At 35.3% G+C, this 16,479-nt stretch overlaps 1 pseudogene; it reads left to right on the top strand.

The window, feature by feature from the left end:
• Positions 1–16,479, top strand: part of LOC123530874 (kinesin-like protein KIF13A) — a 57,738-nt pseudogene that overhangs the window by 9,493 nt on the left and 31,766 nt on the right.

The raw sequence follows: 16,479 nt of genomic DNA on the forward strand, positions 1-16,479 counted from the left end.
ACTGTAAATAATACCTTAACCCGAGCATGGGAATTCAAATTTGAAAATGGCTGACAATTACTGACAGATACATCTGATGAAAGCATGTTTAACTTTCAGATGGCATGAAGTAACCAGGAAAATAGAACTGTGGATTGAGATACATGAAGTTAATGACCAAGGTGAATATGCCCCTGTAGAGGTCAAACCTCAGGCTGACGTCCCAGCTGCCGGAGTATTTCAGCTAAGACAGGTAAATTGAAATTTATGCACATGTAAAATAAATACTATTTAACGTAGCGGACCCATTATGACAGTTGGCAAGTAACATATTCTCCACAGGCAGTTTCGGCATTCTCAGGTTTTTACAGAAAGCCTTGCGCGCATTGAGGTACTTTCGCCCAAAGAACGCCGGACCAGAATGTGTGATAGCACAGAAATTGCTGTGTTTCACTATATGTCCGATACCTTAATTCTTCATTCTGTTTGCAATATCTATTAGTAATTAGTAAATTGTTACAATTGTACACCTACAGTTGAACTCGGCATTTAGACAACTTTTGAATTGAGATTACTCACTGAGGTCACATTGTAATAGTGAAAAGTCTTAAATGGATATTGCTATATTAATACTTGAGTATCCAATAGGTTAGTGAAGACAGTGGTAGTATGCTGAGCATTTACTGCAGACACTACGTCATCCCGAAGCTTAAAATGTTTTAAGATGTTTGGCTAAAAATGTTGATAAATGGTAAAATATTTTTTTTTTAAACTTTGAAATCTTTGTTGGTACAGCTATAATGGATAAAAACCTTTTTAAAAAGACAAAGGTATCTTAAATGAATGAAATAAAGAGTGCTTTAAGTTATTGTTCTCTGAAGGGCAAACATTCGGAGAGGTTTTCTATAGAGCATTTTTACCATACTGTACACATACATTACTGATTTTCATTTTAATGATGTTTGTATAAATACAACTTCAATACTTACAGGGCCATGCCAGACGTATACTCACTCGTATAAAGTCCCGGGGTGACTCAGGCACTCTTCCATTAATCTGTGATAGTATAAGCTCGCTTGCCATTGGTTGTATTTGTGCTCGCTCCAAGATACAGAAAGGCTTGGACAGTTACCAAGAGGAAGATCTAGGTCAAGGGCTAAGTGCAAAACTTCTTTGTTTTTTTTGTTACTATACTATATACATAGACACAATTTAATGAAACTTCACACAAGTGGTCAGTACCAACCCTAGTTGTGCATGGGGCATGTTAGGTTCTTTTAGAAAAAAAATTGCAGAGTTATGGGACTTTGTTTTTTTGTTACTATACTTAATATACATAGACACAATCTTGTGCACACCATCTCTCCTCATCCCCTTGACTTAATTTAATGAAACTTCACACAAGTGATCAGTAACAACAGTAGTTGTGCATGGGGCATGTTAGGTTCTTTTAGAAAAAAAATTTGCAGAGTTATGGGACTTGTTTTTTTGTTACTATACTATATACATAGACACAAATTGTGCACACCATCTCTCCTCATCCCCTTGACACAATTTAATGAAACTTCACACAAGTGATCAGTACCAACAGTAGTTGTGCATGGGGCATGTTAGGTTCTTTTAGAAAAAAAAATTGCAGAGTTATGGGACTTTGTTTTTTTTGTTACTGTACTACATACATAGACACAATCTTGTGCGCACCATCTCTCCTCATCCCCTTGACACAGTTTAATGAAACTTCACACAAGTGATCAGTAACAACAGTAGTTGTGCATGGGGCATGTTAGGTTCTTTCAGGAAAAAAATTTGCAGAGTTATGGGACTTTGTTTTTTTGTTACTATACTATATACATAGACACAATCTTGTGCGCACCATCTCTCCTCATCCCCTTGACACAGTTTAATGAAACTTCACACAAGTGATCAGTAACAACAGTAGTTGTGCATGGGGCATGTTAGGTTCTTTCAGGAAAAAAATTTGCAGAGTTATGGGACTTTGTTTTTTTGTTACTATACTATATACATAGACACAATCTTGTGTGCACCATCTCCTCATCCACTTGACACAATTTAATGAAACTTCACACAAGTGATCAGTACCAACAGTAGTTGTGCATGGGGCGTGTTAGGTTCTTTCAGCGACAAAAATTGCAGAGTTATGGGACTTTGTTTCTTGTTAACATACTATGTACATACAGTCTGCATATGCAATCTTGTGCGTGCCTAATTTACCAAACCTTTGCACACAGTTTAATGAAACTTCACACAAGTGATCAGTACCAACCCTAGTTGTGCATGGTGCATGTTACATTCTTTTAGATAAATATTCTGCATAGTTATGGGACTTTGTTTTTTGTTACTATACTGTATACATACAGTCTATATACATACAGTCCACATAATTATGCAATCTTGTGTGCGTCAAATTGCAATGTACTGTGTCAGTGCATGCGGGGGGTACATTCATCACCTTTAGTGATAGCTCTAGTTTTGACTGGTTCATTGATTTATGACCTGGAAAAAACTATGATAGAGAATGTGCGTGCCTGGTATTCAGATTAAATTCTGTTTTGAACTGGTTTATAATTATTCTAGACTAGTTCACTGATTTATACATTTTCAGATAAAACTGAAGCAGACTGTGATAGAGAAAGCGCATTAATAGACCAGTGGGTATCACTGACTGAGGAAAGAAATGCTGTGATGGTTCCCGTAGCAGGCAGTGAAATTCCAGGGGCACCAGCAGACTGGTAATGATTTTTGAGTTAATATCGTAGTGTGAGAAAAGGAGACTGCTAGTCTAAAGGTCCTGTTTATCAATAGCCAGATAAAATCCTCAAGGGCTGTCATCCCAGATTTTTCCTCTTTGACAGTATCACAGAAAGCAGTACACCTGTAGTCATTTTTTCTTCCTCTCTGATTTATTTTGGGAGGCTTTCTGACAAAATTTGTGCTCTAATTGAACTTTTATTTCTGGTCCTTTTGGGAAAATGGGGTTTCACTATAATGGAGTTACCTCCCATTTACATGTTAACAAAGTGTGCTATCACTTTGCTTGGTTGTGTTTATATCTTCTTACAGAAGAAGCTTGTGTTCAGAATTGTGCAGGAGGTTCACCCTTACCCTGCTAAATTTCTATAATGAACTTGTTGTCTTTCAATTTGGACAGTACCATTTACTGTTCAAAGGGGTGCTTATCAAAACAAAAAGATTTTGACTGAATAGCAAACAGGGCAGATCATGATCAGACTGCACAGATGGGCAGGCGATCGTGATCTACACTGGTCGCAAAGGCCAAGTCAATCCGTCCATCATGTTAAGTGTTAATTAGGTTTAAGCAGCAATTGAAGCAGAACTGAAATGCTTTTGTGTAACCCCTGTATTAAAAAAAAAGATTTTTTGGGGGGGAAAAAATTGATGCTTTTTTCTGGAGAAATTGGGCTACATAACAATTAATTGTTAAAGAATACCTATTATTATTATGGAGCTATAATTTCCATTCTATGGCATATCCTCTGATAAGTGATGCACATTCCAAAAAAATAAATCGCCACAAATGAAATTGGTTCCATCAGTTTTGCCTCTCAATTTGCTGCTTTCCTTTATTCAGATAAACCTAGTTGTCCTTAAAATTTGTTCACTGTTTTGTTTTTTATTGCCAGCTAACAGAAATCTTTCCTTTAGATTCAGTCTTGATGTAATGATGCTGTATTTGCAGCGGCCCACAGACTCTAGGGACTTGTTCTTACCAGAGCAATATCTGTGTCATTTTCTTTTCTCTGGTTATAATTTCCCTGAACAACGCCAGGAACTATTTTTGTGGCGACCCATTATTGAATTATACATCTAGGATAGGAAGAAATTAAAATCTTCATTTAACAAGAATAAAGTTACATGACACTGAAAGAGTAGATATCTTTTGTGTCACATTCTTGAGATATTTTTATTGGTAAGAATTTGTATATTGAGCAACATGCACTCCTTCACGGCTGTTTTAATTGGTTGAGTTTTGCTTGTTGCAGTTATTGGGAAAATGGAATTTTTTGTAAATATTGGTCAATATATGCACATTTTAATTTACAGAGTGCTTTGTCAGCTTTTTTTTGGTTGCTGTCTGACTATGAATCTAAGGATTGAATTTTATCTCAGGCATGAGTTATTAAATAAATAACACTCTCCATCTAAATCATTTCTCACCCTCTGTCTAATGTTGAGAAGTTGATCAGGAAAATGAGAGTTTACTTCCTTAGTAGAATTGCTGATAATGGCTAGATCACCTTAGCTTCACATACCTGATATATTATTGGAACTCAGTGTTCAGAAACAACCCAAACAAATGGGTTTTAATATGTGAAATTTGTCATTTGCGCTTTGCAACCTGTAAGGATCCAGACCAGATACAAAATGCATAGATGCGAGGATAAATGAATGAACAGTATGAATGTGTGGATAAACAAACAGTATGGATGTGTGGAAAAATAAGAGTATGGATGTGTGGATAAATGAACAGTATTGATGTGTGGCTAAACAAGCAGTATGGTTGTATGGATAAACAAACAGTATGGATGTGTGGATAAGCAAATAGTATGGATGTGTGGATAAACAAATGGTGTGGATGTGTGGATAAGCAAATAGTATGGATGTGTGGATAAACAAACAGTATGGATGTGTGGATAAATGAACAGTATGGATGTGTGGCTAAACAAGCAGTATGGTTGTATGGATAAACAAACAGTATGGATGTGTGGATAAGCAAATAGTATGGATGTGCTGATAAACAAACGGTGTGGATAAACAGACAGTGTGGATAAATAAACAGTATGGATGTGGGGATAAATAAACAGTATGGATGTGTGGATAAACAAACAGTATGGATGTGGGAATAAACAAACAGTATGGATGGGTGGGTAAACAAACAGTATGGATGTGTGGATAAACAAACTGTATGGATGAAACAGTATGGATGTGTGGATAAACAAACAGTATGGATGTGTGGATAAACAAACAGTATGGATGTGTGGATAAATGAACAGTATGGATGTGGGGATAAACAAACAGTATGGATGTGGGGATAAACAAACAGTATGGATGTGTGGGTAAACAAACAGTATGGATGTGTGGGTAAACAAACAGTATGGATGTGGGGATAAACAAACAGTATGTATGTGTGGATAAACAAACAGTATGGATGTGTGGATAAACAAACAGTATGGATGTGTGGATAAACAAACAGTATGGATGTGGGGATAAACAAACAGTATGGATGTGGGGATAAACAAACAGTATGGATGTGGGGATAAACAAACAGTATGGATGTGGGGATAAACAAACAGTATGGATGTGTGGATAAATGAACAGTATGGATGTGGGGATAAACAAACAGTATGGATGTGGGGATAAACAAACAGTATGGATGTGTGGGTAAACAAACAGTATGGATGTGTGGGTAAACAAACAGTATGGCTATAGGGATAAAAAAACATGTGCACTAGACAAATCCTTGCTGGTCACTAAGCCCTTACATTGGTTTTCACACAGTGGAGCTGAAATTTATACTTTATTTTTCAGGGAAGCTCCGCCTGACATGGAACAACATCGACCAGTGCTCTTTTTGGATTTAAATTGTACGTATTGTCTGATTCAATCTTACAATTTTAATATTTTTCTTTCAACATTATTTTTAAGATTTCAAGGTAATTGTTACTCAGTTCCTATGAGGAGCCAACTAGTTCAATGACATCAGGTTCTTGAAAGAAAATTTTAATGGAATCGATAGGCAGAGAAATGTAATATCTAATTAAGCCCTGCATGCTTTGAACTAAAATCCTTATAATCTGTTAAAGCTCTATTTTAATGAGAGCTTAAAGGACCTAGCGTTGGGATTAGTGTCAGAAAATTTTTAGTTTTCAGAACAAAAAATAATGCTATGGAATATTCAGAATAATAAAGCAGAATATAGAAAAAGAAAAATGACAAACCTTAAGGCAAGCAGCTGTAATGCTTCCAGAGCCAACAAGAGAAACTGTGTGTGCACTAATAGCTCTTCAAGGTTTTAACCATTGTTGAGCTGGTGACACCTTACCAAGTGAACTTCAGTTCAAGCTGCTAATCAAAGATAAAATTACTGTAGTTCAATTTTTCACCATTTAGTAAGGGTGGATTCTCACCATTCAGTGGAAGCATATTTTAGCTATTCAGTAGAGGTAGTGGATAAGGCAAAGTATCATGCATGTCTAAAAATATCACAAGTTATGCTTATGTTATGCTATTATTACAGCTGATGATATGACGACCCCAAATGCCAAAGAAGGAACACAAGCTGCTGGTATCAACTCTATACTGCCAAAAGAACAATCCAATAACTATGTCGCTTTACCAATACTCAAAGCTTACACGGAAACTGATAACGTAAGTTGTAAACAAATGTTTCTAGTCGACAAACATAATTATATGTCATTAAAATAAACAGACAATAAAACATGAAAATCAAGTTGACAGTTATGTAGGACATAGAAAATAAAAAAAAGTGGATAATAATTATCTAGCTAGTCCAAAACCAGTGATTTTAATTAATACACTATTCAATTTACCCAGTGTGTTACGTGTTGTCACCTTGTCTTCCATTGGTTCTGTTTTAATAGCAGTTTATTTGTTATGGCTTTAAATATGACCATTTTGCATAAAATATTTTGCTGAAAGGTAACGCTCAATTTTTTGCAACATCAGCTTCTGCAGCTCTTTTGTTTTCTTTACTCCATCTCAAATAAGATTAATGTAGTCATAAAAAGAAAATGCCCTAAAATCTCAGTTATAAACCAGATTTAAAAATAATCTGGTCTCGGAAATATGCCAATGATTCCTGCAGTATTGGCAAAGAAGTCTCCAACATTCAACATGCTCTATAGACAGAATACAAGTGTGTTGGCCTGAAAAAAAAACAGATGACGTGTGGTCAGTGTTATTGTAAAATTTTGTCAAGGTCTGAAATGAAATAGAAAAATAGGGAAACTGCAAAGGTGGCTCTCAACAAAAGTGAAAATGTTGCAGGCTCTTTTTGACTGAGCTTGTTCATGGATGGTTGTGGAAATGCATATGCTACCGTTCATGCCATCAAGCCCCAGGTTGAGCAGAACTTGGTGTTTAAGATCACGTTTTGTCTTCTCTTCAGTGGCTGAAGCTTAAAGGTCCATTACTAAGAGAAAGTGAGTTGGCAATTTTTTTCATAGCCAGTGCATAGACTTCTGCAAGACACTAAATAATGAAGATTGGCAGGTCAAAATTTACAGAAGGTCTTTGGATCTCAAAGAAATGTATGTGTATTATGTTGAAATTTCAATGAATCGACAGAATGACCCCCCAGGTCTTTTTAACTTTCTTCATACTTCATAGAAAAATAATTGTACATATACTGCTATATATTTTAAATTTCTACATACCAACTTTCATTTTCCAATAAAATGAAATAGTTTCTGTGCTTTTTAAAAGAAATTAAAATGTTCACTTTCCTTAGTATTGGACCTTTAAAAGTGGCTTTGACCAAGAATATTTTTCCAAAACCTTTTATCTTGATAAATAACTTACACTAAGCTGATTTTGTTTCCTTATACTCATAATAGTACATCAAAGTAAGCGGACAAATCCTTGTAAAAAGTTGAAATAGGCCACACTTACCAGGATTCTATGGTATGATAAAATATCTGAATTTAGTAGGGATGGGAACGAATACTGAAATCAATATTCGAATATTTGGTTTGCCATATTCGAATATATTCGAATATTCGGTTAGTTTTAATGGAAGCTTTAAATTCTTATTAAGTGATTGGCATATACACAATGTATTCATTTGTTTAAAGCGTGGATCATCGTAAATAAGGCCGAAAAAATGTTTGTTTCGGGTAACCCGATCCTACATAGCGAAACCTGCCGATCCTAGCGTTTTATTTCACGATTCTGTCAGTATAATCATGAGCATATTTAACTAATTCAGTGTTTTAGCTTCAAAATGATACAAAAAGTCAAAACGATTATAATTTTGACCGTCGCAATTTTATCTAAAAATAGCAGGTCGTCCCATTTAAACACGTACGTGACGCGCTGTTGTATTACCGCCGCCATTTTGAAAAATTTCAAACGGCGTGTTAAAATTGTCGTGTAAAATGCAAGTAAGGCAGACTTAAACCTCCTTCAACATGAACTTGTGCATCAGTCATACGTTTTTCTTGATTTTATTATTAATTACTTCAAAATTTAATTCGAATACGGCCGATTGCGGATGAAAACCGATTCTGCGGATGGTCTGAAACGTCGTACAAAATATTGTGAAAAGATCGACAATATCTACAAGTTTGGTATTGTTTTAAAAAAAAAAATTCTACAACTTGTTACATAAAACAGGCACCAGTAAAAATGAACAAAAGATAAAAAGATATCACATTTACACCTAATACAAACTGTTAATCCGTAGCGATGACCCCAGGTAATTATGCATAGCAATTTTCTTGTTAATTGGACATCTTTTGACATGCATCTGACACATTGACGCCTGTTGCAAACTGTTAATAAGTAACGATGGCCCCTGCCAATTATGCATTGCTATTTTCTTGTTAATTAGACATCTTTTGATACGTGATAAACCAACATGACACGGGTTTATTCTGTAGAATTAGCATGCTCATATTGCCCAAAATCAATGATACTTATTTTGAAAAAAAAAATATACAATAATTTACGAATATTCGAATTTGATTTTCATATTCAAATATTCGACCGATTTTCGAATATTCGAACATTCGTTCCCATCCCTAGAATTTAGGAATATGTAACCAGATGATCCCTTTAAGCTTGAGGACACAGATACTGTAAAGTCATTTAACTTGGTGTTATTTAAAATGTGAGGTTTTGGCAGATGTGGCTATTTTATTTGGACATGACATTTATGGGTCTTAAATGTGAAAAAATACATAAATTGGGAATTTTATTTGTTAATTTAGGTAACGTTTTGTGGGAAGGCCATTATTCAGGACAGGTCCTGATTTTAGGCTTTTGACTGCCAGAATTTCCCTTTATAGCTCTATTGAAAAAGAAGATATCAGGGTTGTTTTTTTATTTATTTATTTATTTATTTATTTATTTATTTATTTATTTATTTATTTCATTGAGACCTGCATAGGCTGATAGCAAAATCCCAAAAAGTAGTCCCTCACAAATATTAATGATTTCACAGTACGACTTGAATCACTTGAGTTTCTTGTAGTTTGATTCATTTTGTTGTGTCTAGAAAATTAAAGAGTCTGTTAGATGAAAAATTGCTTATGGTTACATAAATTTGTTTTCTTGTCTAGTAATTCCTCATGTCTTATAAATGTCATTGTATTATCTGCTTAGAGGCAAAACAGATATAAAAGTAGGCCTTTGGTGTCAATAAAATCACGGAAATGGCCTCTAAATATTTTGTCAGTAAATAAAATGTCAGGTTTTTCAGAAATGATAACACTTTATAAAGAAGTGAGTCAGTCATGTTGTTCAAACTAATGAAGTCTAAATCAGGATTTAATTATGTCTGGCTTAGAGATTTATAAAATATTTTTATTCAAGAAAGTTGTTGGAGAAATACACCGGAACAAATTGAGTTGTCTACCCTTACAGAAGCAAGCCTCTGTGGCGTACATGCTGCGTATTTGCTGTGTATATGCCGCGAACACAGTAGTACGCCAGAGGAGTACATTTTACATACACCGCATGCCGCGTACATGCCGTGTACTATTTCGACGAGTACACAGCATGTACGCAGGAGGTCACTAGTACACTTCAAGTACGCAGCACAGACTCTGAAAATTTAAGGAGTACACTGCATGTACGCAGGAGGGACTTGTACAAGAAAATAGTACACTGCATGTACACCGCAGATACTTTGAAATTTGTGCAGTACACTTCATATACACGGGAAAGACTTGTACAATTTCTTTTGGCATTTATACTTAGTTTTTTTTTATAAGTTAAAGTCTGAAGTAAACTTCATATACGCGGGAGGGACTTCATGCAGGAAGGATTTGTACATTTTTTTTTTTTTTTTGGAAGCAAGAACTTGATGTCCGAGTAACTTTTATCTTAATAGCGTAGAATAGTTCAGATTACCGGTATTCTGAACAATAAAAATTTGCCAAACTATTTGCAATGTTCATTTGTGAAGCTTACATCTTAGTGATTTCTGAGCTGCACCTTGCATGCAGTGTAAAAATATATTCTTTTTCATTTTGAATTAATCCTGGAGCTTTCTAACTTGGATAATTGAAAAGCCTTATTTGAACTTCGTTGCATTACATTTTGTAATACATGAAATAATTACCAAGATAATGCCTCAACAGCACCCGAATGAGAAGAATTAATAGCTCTCACTGTTATTTGAATTCTCTTAAGCAAAACACCACTCTATCATGTTTTATAAAGGCTTTAATGCTCATTATGTTAACTCATTAAGGCCTCGCCAAATTAAAAAGTTGTTCATCGGATTTGCCGCTCGTATATTTTCAGAACGTTTTTGGCTAATTGCGCTTGCCCCATTGGAAAAAATCAATCCAAAATTTATTGGTGCGCTACTTTTTACGGACGTAAAAGTGTATAAATGCTTATATAATTCCAGTCCTAGATTGTTCTCAGATGGATTTTAATCAAAATAAATACATACTACGCACACATCGTCTATAATAAATCATAACACTTATATTTAGTTGCATTAAAGTTGTTTCCCCTTGATGCAGTTACGCCATTTTCTTCAAATGTTTACCAAATTACATGCTACAAAAATTGATTTATTTCATTGATAAGTGGATGGAGAAAAGCATACTAATTTATTTGATAACATCAATCTACATCATTTTGGTAAGGGTAAATACTTATTGATGCATGTCACTTATCTTTGTTATGTTTTTTTCTGTCCAAATGATCAGCATTTGCATACGAAAGTTGGTGGGGTAAGGAATTAACATTATCACAGCAGTTTCGCCACAAGAGTACACAGCATGTATGCAGCAGGAGTACACAGCATGTACGCCGCAGGACTCGGGCCAGGAGTACACAGCATGTACGCCGCAGGAGTACACAGCATGTACGCCGCAGGGGTAGTACACCGCAGGCTCATTTGCATGTGAAAAGTGTATGTGCCGCGTACATGCTGCGTACTATTTCTCGCATACTAAATTCCTCCAGCGTACATCCTGTGTACTATGTAGTCCACAGCATGTACGCAGCAAGTAGTACGCGGCAGAGCTCATTTGCATGTCAAAAGTGTACTACAAACGTACTATCGGTGTATGTGCGGTGTATATCCTGCGTACTATTGATTTCAGTACACATCATGTACGCATCATATACGCTGTATGTACACAGCAAGAGTACGCAGCAGGCCTTTTTCTTCTGTAAGGGTATGTAGCCCAGGAATTCCATTACTTTTGTCTGATTTTGTGATAAGTACAAAAGTTATTGTGTTTTATTTGAGTTATATGCTATCTTGCAGCCTTAAGTACACATTTTTACGTAAGCACCACAAAGGTCAAGGTCACTTATTACAAAGAGTTTTAAAGTGTAACTATGAAGCCTAGCCAGGTCATATTAAATCGTCATAAAGTCCAGAAGGCTACACAACCAGGTTTCTGAGTTTGATTCTGTTTCCAACTGAAATTATTTCTAGCCTATGTGATGTAAAATGCTATTGAGAATCATACAGCTGTTTCAAGGTCAAGGTCAGTTTGAATCAAGATTATGATGATTAATTGAGCTGTGTAGATCAAAATGTTCATCTACTATGTACTTGAATATACACATGGTATTCCTATCAATGGTATTTATAGCACGAGTGTTGCCCTTAATCCAGAACCTTCACATAGTAATCAACTGTTTGTAGTGTTCATTTCTTAGCTTAGTCCCTTTGATGACAGCTGTAAAAAGGTTAGACTGTCCTTCCTGCTGAATTTACTAAGATATCATGCATGTCTTTGATTGATAAAAATTGGCAGAAAACCTGATGTGTATACAACTATATATAAAAAAACAACTTTTTATTAATTTCAGGTGTGTGCCATTGCATCTTGGGATTCTTCAATCCATGATCGGCGAACCTGAATCGTATAACTGGAGCAGATAATCGTGTGTATTTGATACTTAAGGTGGTGTTGCGACTAAGTCACCCTGCTTACATGGAAGTTGTGCTGCGTAAACGTATCTGTGTGAATGTAAAACATCGTAACATGAGTCTGACAGACAAACTGAAGAAAAAGATGTGGTATGGCGGGGTAAGTCTATGATATGTTTAATATCTTAAAAGTTTTTGTGATTATTGGCTGAACACCACTAAATACAACTGTTCTTTATTTCATATAAAATCCACTTACTAAGTAACATTTTTTGGACATTTTCTAGTATATCAGATATTAGAGACTTGTATTCCAGTTAAGAACTATATCCCAAAGGTAGAAAAAGAAAAGGGGTGTTAATTTTATATAAGAAAGCTACAATTTGTTAAATACAACTCACTGGATTTGCTCCTTCCCATTTCTTTCAATGTCTCTTTCTTAGACTTAAGTTCCTATGCTGCCATTTTTTATCTAGCATGCAATAGGAACATTCCAAGTTTGATAGCATGCTACAAATACATGCTGAAACACAGTTACTACTGAGGACGGGCACAAGGAAAGGAAGAAAGATTAGGACTATTTATTTTTGGCCTACTTGTGACCAGCATAGGCTTACATTTGATTTGGTAGCAATCAGCCTATAATGGAGGTTTATATACATACATATATTCATAAACCTGAAAGATATATTTCAGAAATGTAACACCAGTAATGACTATATTTAAATGTAGTCAGACATGTATATTAATTAAGACCAGACTTGAGATAGTTAAAAACTGATAATGACAAAGTTTGGAGGAAACAATATTTTTAGTGTAATGGCTTCAAACTTTACTAACCCACTGCCTTAGCTGTTGAAATATACAGTAAGTCATTAGAGCTATTTCTAAATCCATCTTTAAAATGGGAAGTTTGAAACCAATTTTGTACTAGATACAGTCAGACTTCATTCGCTCAAACTAAACTAAATTTTTGGTACGAGCCATCAAACAAAAGTACATTGTATAGGGATTTGGACGGGACCAGACAATGAATTTAAGAGAAGGGTGGTGTTGAAATTAATTTAGTTCAAATGAACAAAATTTGACAAGTAAGTTGATTGGCAGTACTTAGTATTCGGTATATTTGAATCAAACTGTTGATAGAATACTGCGAATTGTTAAACCAAATTTGCATGCAAATTATTTCCAGGCATCTGAAGACTTGGAGCACATGGAAAGGCTTGCACAGATGGCCGCATCACAGAATGAAGTGAGTGCCGCTGACAGGGAGACGTATATAGAGAAGTACATCAAGGGCGTGTCTGCAGTAGAGAGTATACTCACTCTGGATAGGCTGAGACAGGTCAGTAATCTTCAGGATTGAGTCAAAGGTCGTAAAACTTTTGACCTTAATGATTGGGTCGAAGGTCATAAAAATTTTATGCCAGTGAAACAAAGGTAGAAGTCAAACATTATAAGATTCTTTCACAAGTTGAATTTCCTGGCCCCGAGGTCAACTGTCCAGGCAGTAACGAGGCTCTGCCTAGTTACCACATAAACAAGATATTTCCGTCTGCAGCTACTTCAGTAATAGAATCTTTTTCTTGCATACCACATTCAAGAAATAGTAATAATAATAATAAAATCAATCGAGTAGCTTTCTTTTTAGAACTGTCCTAAATTCTTGTCTGGTATGCAAGAATGTATATTCTGCTTTAAACAACAGATGATGCATGTACCAGTGAGGAAACATTATGATATCAGTTAAGATGTCAGAGAGCCATATAATTATTTCAGTTCATTACTACTCAGATGAATGAAGTTTAGCGTTATGTTGACATACGATACGTTCCGCAATAATTAAGATTATTTCTTACTTTGACATCATGCGTACACAATTTTTATGAGTTTACTTACCTAACTTGTATATGTCGGGTTAGGATACTCCAGAAAGTAAAATACCATATTCAACCGCCTCGGTAGCCTAGTGGTAGTGCACCCGCTTCGAGTGCAGGAGGCGTGGGTTCGATCCACGGCTGCATCGTACCAGAGACGTAAAAAAATGGTACTAGCAGCTTCCTCGCTTGTTGCTCAGCATTAAGGGGATAGTGTTAGGACTGGTCAGCCCAGTGTCAGTATAATGTGACTGGGTGGGGTATCATGCCATGTGTCTACGGCGTGATATTCCAGTGAGGCAGCACTATAAAGTTGGGCATTGTGCTCACTGCTATAAGTAGACACCGTCATTTATATGACTGAAAAATTGTTGAAAAAGACGTTAAACCCGAACACACAAAATACCATATTCTACTTCTTTTTTTCAACTTTGTATATTTTACGACACACAGAGTGAAATAATATGAGTTTGGCGGTCAGATTCTTGACTGAATGATTTGTCACATGTTGTCGCCACTTCACCTATGCAGTCAAGACAGTTATATGTGACCTTTAGCTGGAACTTTGAAAAAAGTTTGGAACATTGAAAAAAGTTCACATATGTCACAGACTCTTGAAAGACAGTCTCAAAATATGAATAGCTTCACATTTATATAAAGCATACCTGCATATTTTACATGTAGAATGTTAAACCATGATAAAAAAAGAACAACTGATAATTTGAGTTAATATTTTGAAATGATATATAAAAATAATCAATATCCTCTGTTTGCTGTCAACTGTGAAGGTGCCAAGTACAAAAAAGGGGTCAAAGACATTAATATATATTGTTCTGTAATGTCAGCAAGAGGTGACATATGTTATTACAGACTGGTACTAAATATCAGTATAGATATTTAGTTATCGGGGAATGCTTTGATCAAGCTTCTCTTTGTACTGAATATACTCTTGCAGAGATATAACAATCATTCCCATATTGTCCCCATCATATTTATCGAAAAACAGCTAGCAAGAAATATGATGATAGTCAAACTTAGTTATTTCCCTTAACAAAAGGATCTTCAGAATAATATTATATGGCGAAGGGACCGGCTCAAAAGTCATTCAATACCGACAGACAGTATTACTTCCAGACAGGAAAAGTACAATAACTTTCCAGGGCTCTCGTTTGGCAAAATTTAGGGCAGAATATATTGGCCCCATTCCCCCCTCAAAATGGTATGTTTTTTTCCCCCCATTTCAAAAAAATTCCCCCCTCAAGTCCAAGAACATTAGCGCTAAGCGTTTTGCAGCTGATTTGTTGGCCTTAAAATTTTGTTGCCAAAAATTCAGTGGCTCAGAGAAAAAATACGAAGTGTGATGTCTAAATAAGGTTGTTTATATTTGGCAGAATTCATACAGCAGAGTTTATAATTAGTAAAGGCCATTTATGACCAAAATGCCAAATAAAGGAAAAAACTCGCAAAGAATTGATTTTTTGTGTAAGTATTATACAAGATGTATGCAACAACATATAAAAAGTATAGAAAAGTATCATGATGCAAAATGTCTATTTTTGGGGTTAAAATGTTTAAAATATTAATGAAACTGTGGATTTCTGGAATCGGCTCATAACAACAGATTTATGCATCTAAGGAGGTCCAACTTTGGCACTACATTATAATACTATATTGTGCAAAATGTAAATTAATTAGAAATTTAGAAGAAAACAAAATGGCGTCCTAAATCCAATATGGCCGCCATAAAACGACATTTAAACCAGAATTGTAGTCGATTTTATGTCAAATTGTCTCATATCATTGCTTTTACATATAATAAGCTAGTTATTGTTAGTAACAGAATGCAGTTGACCTAAGATGAATAACATACTGCCAGCAGGTTCAATACGGGGCAATAGTGAAGTATACAGATAAAACTGCCGAGTCATTCAGCAGTAGAAATTGTCGTAAAGCAGCGATAACTTCCTTATTTATTAACAAAATATATGAGGATGGGTACTTTTCTTTCTTAGTAAGATCATTTCCAATCTGATAATCATGGTTTTGAGGAAAAGGTGTTTTCAGTTAATTTTCTTTTTCATTAAAAAGGAAAATGGGGCACGAAAAATATGGTAGATTCAAAAAGTCCTCAAGCCTTTTTCTGCCCCCTTTTTTTTGCTCTGTAGAGCTATTTTCCTTAGATTTTGCATTTATTTTCTGAAATGACATGAAAGATCTATGCTTGACATGTAGGTAGCATTTTCAAAAAGAAATAATAACATGACAGAATTTGCCATGGAAACTTATATCATACACCACCACTGCAATCAGGGGTCTCATTTTCAGCTGATTTTGCAATTTGTGTGTTTGACTAAAACTATTTTTCTTGCATCAAACATAACCCCCACTTTTCTTTTGATATTTATTCCGCACTGATAATATTCTTCAAGAAAATGTAAGTTACAGACATTCTAAATTCGTCCTGATGTGTGCTGCAGCCATTGGAAAAATATGTCA

This window comes from Mercenaria mercenaria, chromosome 11, assembly GCF_021730395.1.
Source record: "Mercenaria mercenaria strain notata chromosome 11, MADL_Memer_1, whole genome shotgun sequence".
NCBI lineage: Eukaryota > Metazoa > Mollusca > Bivalvia > Venerida > Veneridae > Mercenaria > Mercenaria mercenaria.